The sequence below is a fragment of the Lathamus discolor genome, chromosome 12 (genome assembly GCF_037157495.1).
Source record: "Lathamus discolor isolate bLatDis1 chromosome 12, bLatDis1.hap1, whole genome shotgun sequence".
Taxonomy (NCBI): Eukaryota; Metazoa; Chordata; class Aves; order Psittaciformes; family Psittacidae; genus Lathamus; species Lathamus discolor.
The window spans coordinates 6,804,532-6,818,036 of NC_088895.1; the positions used below are offsets into that span (position 1 = coordinate 6,804,532).

The window sequence follows — 13,505 nt, forward strand, 5'->3', positions numbered from 1 at the left end:
AAAGTCCTTCTTCTGTCTCATTCTCTCAACTTAGCCTACTTGGAACTAGCACAAAGACATCTCAGTAGCACACAGTACTGGAGCATGAAGAAACTACTCCAATTCAGCTTCCTACATACTTGTCCTGCATACCATCTTGCTAAAGTACTCATGGCACCATGCAGCTTCACTGCACCTGGATAGCTTTTCACTTCAGAGATAACTAAAACTCACTGCCAAAAAACCTAAACACACAAACTTAAAATTCTTTTTCTAAGTTGTACATTTTCCAAGTAAATGCCATGTTAGTAACATGTACAGTAACAGGCAGGCATGTGACTATCAATGGATCAGACTTTAAAATACATTAATATTTCAGGTATCAACAATGCAATATTGACACACTTCCTATCATTTTTTTTCTTGATTATCCTATGAGAATTCAATGTACTAACAAGAATCTTTCAACAAAAAACCAATATATGGTTCTAGTACTGCAGAAAAAATTGCCCTGCGGGGTCTGACGCCTGGTCCATCTAGCCTAGTATCCTGAATGCAACTGTGGCATGCTATTTAGAGATGCTATTCAGAAAAAAGACAGAAGAAACTTGGCTGCTTTTGCAGTCCATTCCCCCCATACTCCTCCATGCACAATTGCTGTATTAGTGACGTAACAGGGCACATAATTTTACTGTCCATTTGTAGTCCTGCTGTCTGTGAAATTGTCTGGTGCCTTTGGAACCTGCTGATACCATTGCTTATAGTCCTGTGGCAAAAAAATAAAAATAAAAATCACTATTTGAAGTTTCAGAAAATGAAGTTTTTCTTTTATTTGTTTTAAACCTGATTTCCTACTACAGTCACTGAGTGCCCTCTGGTTCCTGCATTGCAGGATTTGGAGGGCAACACTTTCATATTCAGCTTTTTCATCACTCTCATGATTTTGTAAATCTCACTGAAAAGTATCTGTCTTTTTCTAAACTAAAGAGTATCAGCCTGTTCAACTTCTCCTCCTGTGACAGTTACTCCATTTCCCTCCATCATTCCAGCTGCCATTTTCTGCACCATCTCTAACTCCACTAGCTTCATCTAGAAAAGCAGAGAACTGAACATAGTATTTCATATATGAGCCCAGTGAGATTTTCCTTAGTAGCAAAATGACATCCTCAATGAGATAAATCTTCACTGAACTCAAAAATCACAGGTCACTCTCAAGAGAGAAGTTACTTCTTTCTGCAACAGATATAATTCCAGCTAATACACCTGGCAAACGAAGTTATCTTTGCTCTCAATGGTTGAGGATTTCTGCTGCAGGGCAAGCCAACAGAAAAGGCAAGCGTACTGTCCAAGGATCTATATCGGAAGAAATAGCATAATATTTTAATAGCACTTCCTAAAACTCCTAGACTTCCTGGAATTACTAGTTAAAATCCCAGAGGAATTGATAATGTTCTCTGCCCATCCAAGCCTAGCAAACTGCTTTCCTATACCAATGTGCATCTTTTGAGGAAGAATTTTAAAGGTCCTATCTGTTCTACATCAATGCTTGAGAGTTCTGGTCCATTTTTATAGCGATAAGCCCTGTAGCTTCTCCTGTTGTCCTGGCCCAAAATCCTTCTAATACATCATGCCAGCAGCTGTTTCTTTCCATTCCCAGCTACATACATTTAAGTGGTATATTTTACGGTAAATGAAAACCTTCCCCATTTTAAGGCTACTTTGTACTATGAAGAAATTTTGGGAGTGGCAATGGGTTGCCTTCATTTCATGTCATTAACTTTCATGGAAGTAAAAGTGGGTCAAAGAGGCAACAATTATAAAAGCATATGTGCACAATATAATCTCAAAAGAAAACAAGAAATCAGATCCCTGCAGGAAGAACAAAAGGAAATGTATCTTTCTTCCAGCTGCATGAGCCACCCAAGCGCCGAGGAGACAGAACTGAAAACTCCCAAAGACTGCGCACAACTTCTCTGCAATGTAACCACAGCCCTGCCATAGCCTTGCTTATGCCACCACATGCCAAAGTCTAGCAGCATGAATCTCCCAGGACACAAGAGCCACCTCTCCCTGAGGTCACCCAGAAATGCCTGTCTTGAAATGGCAGCAAGATGGATGGATCCCATGGCCCTAATCAGGCAGTTTTGTCCAAGTGTGGAGAGAAAGATAAGGCCCCATGTTCCCAGTGCAGTCCTTGAAGGAGGAAACGAGATCTGGATTTCATGAAGCTGCTAGCGAACTACCTCTGCAAAGCAGATACTAATTTTTACATACTACATTTCCTCAATTCCCACTAAGGTCCAAAATACTTACATACATCAATAATTACACAAAGGTAGCACCACTAAACCAACACTGATTTTAAAGAGACTACTCACATAGAGAAGATATCTGCACACATCTGCAGTAGCCATGGAACATTAACTTAGCAACTGGCTTCAGCTCTCTCAAACACAAAAGTCTTCATAATAATGTGTTTTGTATAAAACCAGATTATAGTTTAACCTGCAAGGTCCTTGGTATGTTCCCTTTTCAAATTTGCAAGTACTCGTTTCAGGGAATAAGTCTGTGCCAAAGTATATTATACCTGCTATGGCAATAAATTCTTCATGGATGAGGTTTTATACATAAATTACCTGCATCTGCAGTCTCTGAATGCTCTTCTAAATTTTATGAGATAATATGAATTATGAGCACCTATGTATTTCTTGTAGGTATGAGAGAGTTTTGTTTTTTCTACTACATGCAAAAGATTATGCAAGTGAGTTGCATTTTACACCTCTCTCCACCATCTGTATTGAACATATATGATAACACAGACCAGTCAATTGCTTATGAAAAATGTACAGCCTGCTACAAAGATAAGTATGTATGACTTTGGTCTAACCAGGATTAAATATGAATCGCATGGTAAAACAAAAGCATTAAAAATATCTGAAAGGTTTTTTCTAAACCGTATAAACTCAGATTTCTTAATCTGTTATATCTTGGTTTAGTTAGTGGTACATTTATGGTTTGGCAAAATAAATCCTTTTAAATAAATTGTACATTTAAAGTTTACAATTTATATTTAATTGAAGCTACCACTGTAATCTTTACAAAACTTGGCTGGATTTCAGTGGCTGGGCTTTATGGATTTTGCTGGTTCTGCTAGATTTTTAAAACCCTAGAGATCTGGGAACGGAATGAGTCTGTTCACTGTTATTACTAGTCTCTGGTAAATAGTGTCGGTGACCCACTGGAACCTAAATCCTGCCCATTCTTCATATATCTGTTGAGCACTGGGTGCTCTGGACTCAGTTCATACACAACACTTGCCTCAGAAACAAAGTTCCAGGTTTCCACAGGAGCTCTAATTTTGGGAATCACTACAAATGTGAACTGGCAAACAGTACCTGGACCCCAATTTTGCAAACTGCCCTATCCCCACTAATCTGAACCAGTTTAGTAGTTTCAAAGGGTTCACAAGATCAGGTCCAGGATCAGCCATTTTTCTGTAAGGACACACTCTCAGTCTGCTGTATTCAACAGCAACAATACTTCAAAATGCACCTACTCACAGCTACTGAAACCAAGAGGGAAAACAGCAGGAACAGCACAGATGGTGTGGGAACGCTTGCCCTGCTCCCACGACAGCGGGGGAAGGATCAGGCATGAAGGCTCATCAACAAGATCAGACAAAAGAGAAAACACTGAATCATATTAAAGTAATTACCAGAAAATAAGACTTCTGCAAAATATTTGCAATCAGCTCGTTCAAGCCTTCAGGCTCAGTCTTGTATTGGGCTGCATGTAGTGGCACCACCCCAGGAGGCGCTCCAGGAAGAGTAGGTGACTCAGTCACAGTTCCTCCCTGGCTCCCTTCCTCTCACATGGGAGAATAAATAATTTCACCCTGACCTGAATGCAATGTACTCCCACATTACTCCTAACTACCTTGATGGCACAAAAAAGCCATGGCCTTGCTCCCCCTCTGCTTGCCCTACTTATATGACAGTGAGGAAGGATTAGGCATGAAGACCCCATTGTTGCTCCACCCCATTGTCTCTTCTTTCCCATCTCTCCACACCCAAACCCGCTGTCTAAAGCAGCCATATGGGACACATTTACTTCCCACTCCTGCCCCGAGGTGCTGCTAGGGACAGGAATAATCTAGCATGGAGATAGTATCAGCATGAAAGAGAAGAGAATCCTAGTTAGGAAGAACACACGTCGTCACTAGATAATGATAACCACATTTAATGGGCACAAGCAGGAAGGCACAAATTTCAAAAATTTTTAAAAATAAGGGGTTATTATAAAAATGCCCAATTATACCATCAGACACTAAAGAACACTCATGGTATAAAATCACTATAATTAAACTCTAAGTGCTGATGTTAATTATTTAGTAGTGGAGCAATAAAATAAGCAAGTGCCTTTAAAATGTTTTATTTACCCTAACCCTAACCCTTAACCATCCCATGGCGAGACAAGAGATTTAAGGCACGAGGATTCTTAGGCCCAGTGTCACTATCTGCAACCCTCAGATCCACTTTTTTTGCTGCAAGCTTACAGTAGTGCTAGTGTATGAGAAAAGAAAAAGTGAATTCCTGCCTTGACTGCCTTAAAGTTACCATGTTGCCTTAAAACTAGTCACTTGGGAAAAATAAAAGCTTATATACAGACTAAAAATATTCAAGATCTGAAACAACGAGATAGTTCAGTCCACAGTGGCCATGTCTGCACATGTCTCTCCACTGAAGGAGCTGGGCTCCTCGACTGTGTTCACCTCAGCTGTGGTCCTTGCAGAAGTCAGGATGGACAACACTGAAAAATTCTTCACATTTGGCATTACCTTAATTTATTTTTTTTAATAGAATGCAGCCCATTCATGTTTCTGACAAACTTTTGTTTTTCTAGGTAGGTTTTCAGCTAAACAAAAACTGAGCTGGAAATGCCCAGTACAAACTAAATGTCCTATAAACTAAATGCAGATGATTATTCTTTGCTTCCTTACATGCTTCTTCACCAAGAGCAAAACACAACTTGTTGAAGAACACATTTCAAAGCAAGAATAATGACCATTCCGAACCCCACAGCTCCATTTTTATTTTATGTAAAAAAAAACCCAAAGGTCTTCCATTAGCTTCGGTGGTTGGGAGGGAGTGGGAAGAATGATGTGTTAAGCTGCAATGGAGGAAGTACATACTCCAACTGGAAAAAACGGACTATAAAAAGCTTTTCTTACACAAACACAGGAGGAAGTAACCAACACCCTCAATTGTTGAAGTGAAAGGTGGGGGGCCTAAACACACAACTAGAGAAAAAAAAAAGGAGAAAAGAAAAAAGTAAAACTTAAAAAGTCCTGAATGCTTCACATGTTCCAAATTACTTTCAAATTTGAGAGCCTTGTTTGATAAGGTCAAACTGTTCCCAAGAACAGACATGGCAAATCTCATGCAAGGAGTGTAAACGCTGTGTAATAGTACCAGGCTAGAGACCTTTCTGCAGTTAGACTGTGTACCACCTGTTTATCTGGTACAGCACTATGGGCTCTCTCCTTCTGCAACTTACTGCAAGTTGGGTGGAGGGCCCTCTGCACCTGGAGAAAGGGATCAGAGTGCAAAAGACAGGCCACGGTGCTGTGCTGCAGGAAAAGCAAGTGCCACCATGGCAAGCCAGGGGCTTCTACTAACCAGCACGCTCCCAGCCCATCCCATCCAGTCACACAGTAACATGTTCACCCAGCTGGGAACCAATGTGGCATCATCGCGTATGTCAGAGGACAAAATAACCAAAGGGTCTAATGCAGGTGCAAGAACTCAAAGTACAGCTTCAGAAGGTCAAACAGGCCCATCACAGAAGAGAAAATTTATCAGAGCAAACACCCAAAACCTGGCAGGCCAGACATGTAAATTGTAACAAGGCAGATGGAGGAAAAAGGAGGCAGACTGAAGCTGGGTGCACTGATTACACCTCTTCTGGAGAGACTGCTACATGGGCCCTTGCACTGGGCAACATCCCATTGGAACAAGCCATCACTGATACAGACTCATACACTTCCATGTCCCCAACAACAGTCCCATACACCAAGTGTTCTGATCCTAGCAGAGAGAAAGTCTTGAAAAGAGATACAACCAAAAGAGAGCGATAATCTATTACCACTTCAGTAGTCTCGTATTTTTCTATTAAGGTAATTTTCCTTATCCATGAAAATATATTGGCTCATGGCATTTAGTAAAGTCATAACCTTGTAGTTACAGAGCTTGAACTTGCCAACAATTATTTAGCAAGTGCAATGGAGCTAGGTCCGAATATAGATACATTGTACGCAGATTCTACAAATCTTTACAAAATCCTTCCTTCCCTAGCTAGCCACAGTATAAAAGGAAATAAAACTGACCTGAAATTAGGTAGAGGTTTAGCTTTGTAATGAACCTGTAGCTTCAAGGTCATTTCACTTACATTTTTTACATGGCTTAGAACATTTAACATTCATAAATTAATACAAATTAAAACGAGAGAAGACATCACACAATATCCAAGTGGAAGCAGGCAGCCTACATTCTCGCCTGCCTACAGAACACGACAAGTTAATTTGGAATTTTTGATAGTAAAAATGAGAATCCCACTAAATGCTTGGACAATAGAGACCTACCGATGTGTGATAAAACTGTATTTTTCTTCCTCTGCTGCTGACTTAATGAAGATATTAGCATTGCTTTGTGCAGAATAACAAAAGCAGCATCATAGCTCAGCATTTTACACACCAGGAGAGTGAATACAGAAGAAATCAGTCTGCTTTGTCCCTGGTATTAATGGCCAAAGCAAAACAGACCACGATATTGGGTTCTTGAATACATTTTCTTTATTCTGCAGAAGGCACACAAAGAAGTTTTGTGATAGGTCCTTCTCCCTCTTGATTTTGAATTGAGAATCCACAGCTTTACAGAGGTATACACAGACACAGCTCTGAGCAACCTCATGCCTAAATGGCTCCTATTCTCCCACATTTATGGCTGTGCTCACTTTATCTCATTGTTTTGTGGGGAAAAAAAAAAAGCCAAACAAAACCAACCCACGTTAAGAGCGTCCATGTGTCTTCTCCATGACTCACCCTGCGTACACTCAAAATCTTCCATATATCTTGTTTGCAGGTCTACTTCTCCCACCTCCTAGCACTAACTAGGGCTTTTTCCCCAGATAGTCTCCTCACTTTCTCATGGCAATACTGGCACTGAAGACTGTCAACTTATTCCTGACAATTTATTTATATGTGTAGAGCGTCATGCAGTTCTACAGCGTGAATTAAAAACCCCAAATCCTCAAATGCTCACACAATTCTCCTGTTTCTAGTTCTCAAGAAGTTACTTTCTTGATATTCAAACTCAAATCCTGATGACAGAAACTTGCATTTTAAGGAGAGTCATATAGAAATTTCTCATCGACAGAACAAGTTGGGGTATGCTTCTGGGTACGTATCACAATATCTTTTTCACATCACATCTACTCGACTAAATATACAAAGCACTAAGCAAGTGATAGTTTTGTCAGCCACCAGCTAATCAAATGAAAAATTATTAGACTTAGAAAAATAACAAAAGCAGAAGCCAGCTGTGCATTTGTTGGATGAAAATCCCATTGTCTCCCATGTTAGCTCATGTGTATTTCAATTTCTGGGAAGAAAATAATAGAAGTTTCTCCACCCTTTCTCATGTGAGCCATAAACCAGATTTATTACCTAGGATATATTCGGTGTTTTCTCCTGAGGAAAAAAGTGGTGGAACAAGTCCATTTTTTTCCCTTCTACAACTAGGATTTTCTTTATAATAAACACAGAGCTTAATTTTGGTATCATATGACCCTTCTATTTAATGCTCTGGTCACACTTTTTGCCTTTCTAAATCTTGACTTGTAGCATTTTCATTTCAGTGGGGAATCTACAGCTGCTCCAGCTGTCTGAGTGCAAAAAGTCTGTCCTAAGATTCCTATCTGGTATGTTTTAAGGTGGAATCCTTCCTTCCCTCCCTTAAATCAAAGAAATTCAGCATCTACTGAAAAACCATTGAATAATTAAAAAAGGAAAAAAAAGCCAACCCAAAACCAACCAAACCAAAGCATTAGTCTAGGTTTCTTTCCAAATAGTTCTTGCCTTGCTTTACGTTATAACCAACAGTCACCCAGCAGCTCTGGGAAACAGCCTGCAAACACAGAGGTTTAGGACAGGGTTGCATCTCATCTGGGAAGGTTTTCCTGTACAAATTACTATTTTTTGACTGTAACGGTCACATTCTGACCTTTAAAAATAAATCATGAAAGAGAAAATCTGCTGACTAAAAGAATTTTTGCTCTTAAGTCTCCTAATTTGCTTACAGTATGATGTTACAATTCTAAAGAACTGTGCTGGTAAAGCCATTTATAGAAAAGGTGGTTTCCCTATAACTTTCACTTTTGAGATGCAGAAGAGACTGATTCATATCTTAAATGCTTCTGAATCATGACATAGCCTGGATTCTCCAGTTTAGTGGTCTGGAAACCTTTAAGATTAATATATGCCTTTTTAAATAGCATCCAGTAATACCTGTTTTTTTAAGTAAATCTGTTGATTTACTATCTAATAGTTCTAGCCCAAACATACACTACAATCTACTCTTGATAACTACCACCTATTGTTTAATGGGCCACTTTTCTCAACATGGCAAACCTGACATGTCACAAAGTTCCAGTTCTTTCAAATAATCCTATGACATATGAGCATTTACACCAAGCCATAAATGCTACTGAAACAATTTTGGAATGACAAGCTATGCCATCATTACCTGCATATAACTAAAATGTGCCATAGGAAGTACATTCATTACAGTTGTGAAATTATTTTTATTGCTTATGAACAGAAAAAAAATCCACTTTTTAATGGACAACTGTGCCAGTACAGACCTCAAAAGGAAGCTGGCTTGCTTGGGCAAAAATCGTGCAGGTCTTTCTGTAGATTTATTTCTTTCTCATTGTTTTGTGATCACTTTTACTGCTCCAGAGAGACCAGTAATTTGAGAAAACAAAACAAAAAAAAAACCCAACAAAAACCCAACAAACAAAAAAAACCCCCAAACAACCCCCCCCCCCAAAAACCCCACCAAAACCCAAAACCAAACCAGTAACTAAGGTAGTTTTCAAGTTATTACTAATCTGAAACCTTCATTTGTACTACCAAATATATTTGAAGCCTACACAAAAGTAACGTAGCAGCACTATAACTCATAGAATCATAGAATAGGTAGGGTTGGAAAGGACCTTAAGATCATCTAGTTCCAATCCCCCTGCCATGGGCAGGGACATACCTTTTTGGACACCTCTTATGAGTTAAGTTCAACCTTTTATTTTAATCAAATTACTAAGCTTGTCTTCACAATCCCAGAAATCTCACTGACTAAAATCAGACCTATAATCCAATGTAGCTACAACAAAACAATTTATTATAGAAGAGTAGTCCAAGTAGCAATTTTCCACAATGAAGACAGTGCTTCATAGAATGAGATTTTGGAAAAACAGAATATTCAGCATTGAATCTCCCACATAAACTAATTAGCAACAACTGGTTTACAGTTCTAACTGTTCCAATGAAGTCGTATGTTGTTATGCCTGAGCTTGCAGAGAAATAGTACTCAAAACCAAAAGGTATTCAAACATAAAATATAATATAGTCCAATGTACTACATGATAGCTAAAACACTTGTATATATAGAATGCAAGAACACGTGCAGGTCAGGAGTTTGCCTTTCTTTGCAAAAAGAAACTCACAACATTATATAGTGGTCAACGGGATCAGCACAGGTGTAACATACTTAGTCAATAGATCCACTGCCTAATATGTTACAATTCTAATATTGTAATTCTAATATTGTAAAATAAGTCTGTAGACCAATTAACCAAACCCAGACTATCTGATATGAGAAACTGGCATCTATTCCTGTGCATGCACCAACATAATTTCCATCTGCAGAATCGTTATAACTGATAATGACACATCCAAGCCAGAACAAACAGAATTAGATTTCACGATCACAGGATATTCTTACAACAAGAAAAAACTAGTTTACCTGTAAATCAATAAAGATGTTACTGGGAATCATTAAAAAACAGGAAGTTACTCCAGTAGTTTCTTTAAAATGTAGTAATTTTGTTAAAAAATAAAGAAAATGTCCTTTGTACTCCATATAACTTATGCAGACAGGACAAATTGTTAGCAAAATGCTTCCTGGTCATGAAGCCCTCTCTAGAAGCCTCACAGAAATGCTACTAAAATTGGGGGTGGTGGTGGAAGGAGCTTTGGAAGAATGACAGGTCACAAAGAGAGTACGCTGAAAGCATGGAGAAGTGCTCTTCAAAACGGCTCCCAGAGAAGAGTAAAATCTAACCACGGATTTCCAGCTCTCATGTTCTCTGTTTTTTTTCCAGAGCACACACTATACAAGTTTTTATACCTTGTTCATTTCAAAATGAAGCTACTGAATCTAGCCATTAGATTATTTTATACTGTAAAGTGAAATATAAAGGAGCTGTATAACGCATTTTCTTCATCTCAAACCACCAGTACTGTTGAGAAGAAAAATAGTGAAAGAATACAAATGTCAGATATCAGTACGCAGATATCATCCAAACACTGCAAGATTACATTCAGAACACCGGCTGGATCTATAAAATGCTACACAGCAAACAAAGTGCCCATGCAGAAAATATCTGTACCACAGACTGTGTCTCACATACTCGGTAACTGTGCAATACTTCGCTGCACGATCAGAATGCCAGTAGAGGGAGCAAAAACAAAACCCCGCTCCCTGAAAACACCAGCGCTGCCGCCCGTGAATGAGGAGCAGCACATCCGGGTGTGTACTGCGTGAAGATAGGTGAGTGGTCTTGATCTTTTTCTTTCCCCATCAGTGAATCAATCTATGCAAAACCCATTAAATCAATATTTCCTTCATTTTCTTATAGTAATCAAAACTCTAGGGATTCATCTGTTAAAATAAGACTAGTTTTGTAGGTTGCTGTAAGCTATATCTGAAGTTTGCATTATGAAATTACAGTGTATTAATTACGCAGCCACAGAATCACTCTGGATGGAGGGGACCTCGGGAGGTCCGCAGGTCAATATCCAGCTCAAAGCAGGGTCAGCTATGAGACCAGACCAGGTTGATCAGAGCTCTACACAGATGATACATACAATATTGCTTTTCATATTACTATATGTATTATTAACAATATGCATGCTTTACTTTTGTAAATGGTTTCAACAGAGAGGTAGGCAAGCACTTTAAAGCCTTCCTGAAGACTGCCACTACAACTTTGCAGATGGCTGCGGGAGGCACAGCGAAGCAACGAGCCAGCTAAGGCCGTGCTTTCCATGGGCAGAACTGGGTTCAACATTCAGCAGATGCGGTTCTCTGCCTCCCCTCCATCTGCTCAAGCAGTATTTCCGTAAATTTTTTCACTATCGGTTACTTTTAAATACCCTGAAAACACTCATTTCTGTTGGTCATAAAAGAAAAGCACCGGATTATGAAAAAGTTGTAAAATTCAATACATTAGAATTGTAAACTCCATTACAACTAGGTTTGGTATTTATGGCTCAGTGATATTAAAGATTTGATGGGGTGTATTCTGAACTCAAAGCACCAGGCATTAGCGCTCCAGCTGCCACAGGAGACCTCGCACGGAGCCCCTCCAGGCAAACCGCTTCAGAGTGGCTTACCCACACCAGACTAGGTGCAGACCTGAATCAAAACGTTTCTTTTCTCTACCAGAAGCCTCACGTTAGCCGCCGACGCTGCATCTCCCTCAAGCACTCGTCCCGTCTCGGGCGTCTTCCCACCCGACCTGCTCCTCTGCCCGTTCGGAGCCGGTGACCGCAGGGGTACCCGGGCCGGGCCGGGCCGGGCCGGGCCAAGCGCGGCCGCTGCCGCCTGTGTGAGGAGGCGCGAGGCGGGCGGGCGGGCAGTAACGGTCTCCACGGCGCGCGCCCCGCACGCGGCAGGCCGAGGCCCGGCACTGCCGCTCCGCCGTTGCCACGGCGACGCCGCCGCGCACGCGCACATAATCCCCTCCTGTCCCGTCTCTCCCCCCCTTCCCCGCAGCGCCGGCGACTGGGGCGGGCTCCCGGCAGAGCCGCCGCCGGCTCCTCCGAGCCCGAGCCCGAGCCCGAGCCCGAGCCCGAGCCCGAGCCCGAGCCCGAGCCCCCCGTGGCGGCTGGGCTGTGCGGGGCCCTCACCCGCCCCTCTGCCCCCCCTCTCACCGAGCGCCGCTCCGCCTGGCGGGGGAGGAAGCGTGGCAGCGATGAATCGGCGATCCTTCGCCGTACCTAAGCGGGACCCAGGCGCACACAGAGGAGCGCCGAGCACCGGCGTGATGCCCGCAGGCAGCTCCTGGCGTCACGGGCAAGCTCGCATGCGCTGTCCGCGCCCGGCTCTGCCCCGGTGACCGCGGAGCGTGTGGCTTGTGCGGGGTGCCGGAGGTGCTGGTAGCGGCCGGGTAGCAGCGGCTGCGGGCCCTGCGGCGGAGAGGGGCTTCCCCCTTCGTGACCCGGGGGCACGTTGTTTTCACCGGGAGTGAACAGCTGACACGTACAGCCAGACACCAGAACTGGATGTATGAAGGAGTGGAGAGCTGCGGCACCGTGAGGAGTGGCCGAACCAGAAGGGAAGGCCTTGGCCGGGGCTGCGCTGCGCTTTGGCTGTTTCAGGCTCTCTTACACTGCTGCGCACAGGGTTACCGTGTTCCTGAGTTCATTTTGCTGTTCTGGCAACCACTGTTCTGGGAAAAATACATGTGAATTTATCAGTGTGACAAAGCAACGCTTAGTTTTCCAGATGCTGTCCTGCAGGAGAGCTTCTTTAGATAAGAAAGTAGGCTCCTGACATGGGTCCAAATGGCAGTTAGTGGTTAGGTATCATAACTGCACTAAATCACCCAGTATGTATTGTTGCTACTAGAATAAAAATGCTGCTACACGGATGGGAATTGTACCCTGCTGACATACCCATTCACCCTCCTCAGACAGGTGAGGGCAAGCTCAGCGCAGGCATGTACACGTGACAGCACTGCAGAAAGGTATAGTCTTCCCCTGTTAAGAGCCCCCTGTTGCTCTCTAGCTACACCAAGCCTTACTGAAGGAAAGCAAATAAACCATGTTTTGCTTGTGTCACCTGGCTAGGAGATAAAAGCTTTGTCATTTATGTAGCTTATCAGAAGGCTATACTGCTATAATTCCAGCTGGAAAGATTGGTACCTCATAGAAGTAATGCTTTTTGGGTTTTCTACCATTTTTGCCTATGGAGCCAGAGTCTTTCAAGGTAAATTACACCTAGAGTACCACAATGCTATTCTGTTCCATTTCTATTTGTGAGATTGTGAAGGTAAATCTGGGGTTTGCTTTTTTAATGCAAATTATGACAAACTTCTCATTAGTAGGAATGCTGATTCCTAAATCCTTGCTCTAAAGGGCTCTTAAATGGCATTCAGTGGATATGAAAACGCAGTACACTGTGGAG

At 41.8% G+C, this 13,505-nt stretch overlaps 1 protein-coding gene across 5 annotated transcripts in view; it reads right to left on the minus strand.

Moving 5' to 3' along the window:
• Window positions 1-12,418, minus strand: part of GNB1L (G protein subunit beta 1 like) — a 42,679-nt gene extending 30,261 nt beyond the window's left edge. The window contains exon 1 of one of the 5 annotated variants that reach the window (XM_065692185.1): window positions 12,251-12,418. The gene's annotated coding sequence lies outside the window, so the exon portion shown is untranslated. Of the gene's footprint in view, window positions 1-3,694; window positions 3,714-11,710; window positions 12,025-12,250 lie in introns of those variants that run through there. The other 4 variants (XM_065692192.1, XM_065692187.1, XM_065692190.1 and 1 more) reach the window with 4 other exon arrangements.
• Between the last annotated feature and the right edge of the window lie 1,087 nt (window positions 12,419-13,505).